Raw genomic sequence first — 2,500 nt, 5'->3', positions numbered from 1 at the left:
TCATCTTTGATAACTTATTCCAAAACAAATGTTTTTGCATCTGACAACTTAAATACGATATGTGGTATAAATCGTTAGTATCTTCAAAATAAAAACATCCCACTATTACAATTTACACCAAAATATTTCGGAGATTTTATCAAAACTGACGGATAAATAACTGACGGATAAATGCATTCCTTGTTGACGCTTCAGATAAGCAGAAGACAAAAAAAAAAAAAAAAAAAAAAAAATATCTAGCTCCCCTTCTGCCTGAGACAAATACAAATGATTCAAGATAAAGTACTTTAAAAGGAACAAGTTAAAAGAAGACCAGTAGAATTTGCCCTTTTTAAGATGTCAACCACTACAAAGCTGATTGGCGAGGTTTGAATGACCGGTACTACTGGCTTTTGAGGGTAAAGGACTACTGGCTTATAGCATTAGTATGTCCGAGCTTGCTCATTTGTTTAAATACTTTGCTCCTAAGTATGTCATGGTTGCTCTAAACTCGTTACTGAGCAACGGCGTGATTGCTAGATGGTGGTTGAAGTGACAGTAAGTAAGTTAAGTAAGTAAGTAGTAAGTAAATATAATAATATAATAATAATAATAATAATAATAATAATAATAATAAAATAATAATAATAATAATAATATATACTACTACTACTACTACTACTACTATAATAATAATAATATAATAATAATAATAATAATAATAATAATAATAATAATAATAATAATAATAATAATAATAATGATGGTTGCAGGTCCACAATAATATAGCATGTGAGAGTTTACTGGTCTTTAATGGATATTAAAAGCTTTCGAACCTTGTACTAGGTTCATCTTGAAGATGAAACCTAACACAAGGTTCGAAAGCTTTAATATCCATTAAAAGCCGAATATACTCACATGCTATAATATTGTGGACCTGCAATCATTGTCATCATTTTCGACACGGAAAACTGTGCCCAATAATAATAATAATAATAATAATAATAATAATAATAATAATAATAATAATAAGAAACATCAGCTACTTGCAGTAATAAGTGGTACGAGCACCAACCTGAAGGAGTGATAGAAAACGATCAGGCAAAGATCCTCTGGGACTTAGGTATCAGAACGGATAGGGTGAGGGGTACGTGCAAACAGACCAGACGTGACGTTGATTGACAAAGTCAAGAAGAAAGTATCACTCATTGATGTTTGCAATACCATGGGACACCAGAGTTGAAGAGAAAGAGAGAGAAAAAATCGATAAGTATCAAGATCTGAAAAATAGAAATAAGAAGGATATGGGATATGCCAGTGGAAATCGTACCCATAATCATAGGAGCACTAGGCACGATCCCAAGATCCCTGAAAAGGAATCTAGAAAAACTAGAGGCTGAAGAAGCTCCAGGACTCATGCAGAAGAGTGTGATCCTAGAAACGGCGCACATAGTAAGAAAAGTGATGGACTCCTAAGGAGGCAGGATGCACCCAAAGGAACCCCACACTATAAATACCACCCAGTCGAATTGGAGGACTGTGATGGAGCAAAAAAAAAAAAAAAAAAAAAAAAAAAAAAAAAAAAATAAAAAAAAAAAATAATAATAAATGAAGGCCATCATCTGAAATCATCCTTTCTTAGGTGTTTATGAAGTACAGGAAAAAACACTATTACGGTGATGACAGTGATGACAATGTCATTTCCATTTCAAAACGTTTATTGATATACATCAAGCAGAGTGTAGAAGCATGCTGCTACACTCACCTACAAAATTCAAAAGGTTCCTGCCAAAAGAATAAATACATAAAAATAAAAATAAAAACTAATGAAAAACAAATATTTAACATAAGAAGAATTCTAACCCAATTTATACCAAAGCTAGTGCCAAACTATAATGTAAATTTTATACAGTTCAAAAATGTTGGTAAGATGACAATGTCATTTGGTCACCAAACATTACGAATTAAATTGCGGAAGTGAAAACATGGGATGGCTGTTATAAAATCAAATGAGTCTTCATTCTCGTGAACATTAAGAAGGCATTATGCTGGTTATGCTGGCTTGCTCATTCATTAAGACTCAAATATGCGGAATGTTACATGCAAACATAACTACTTACTTTCTTACAAAATAATAAAGTGGCTACCTTTAGTACAATGATAAGGGAACAGCTATCTGGGAAAACAAATAAAAGTGACTACCTTTAGTACAATGATATGGGAACAGTTATCTGGAAAAACGTATAAGGTGGACTACCTTTATACATGATAAGGGAATAGTTATCTGGAAAAATAATTAAAAGGGGACTACCTTCATTATAATGATAAGGGAACAGTTATCTGGAAAAACATACAAAGTGACTATCTTTAATACAATGATAAGGGAACAGTTATCTGGAAAAACATAGAAGGTGGCTACCTTTCCTATAAAAAAGGAACAGTTATCTGGAAAAACATATAAAGTGACTACCTTTAGTACAATGATATGGGAACAGTTATCTGGAAAAAACATATAATGTGA

The sequence above is a fragment of the Macrobrachium nipponense genome, chromosome 17 (assembly GCF_015104395.2).
Source record: "Macrobrachium nipponense isolate FS-2020 chromosome 17, ASM1510439v2, whole genome shotgun sequence".
Classification (NCBI taxonomy): Eukaryota; Metazoa; Arthropoda; class Malacostraca; order Decapoda; family Palaemonidae; genus Macrobrachium; species Macrobrachium nipponense.
This window is presented reverse-complemented; position numbering follows the sequence as displayed.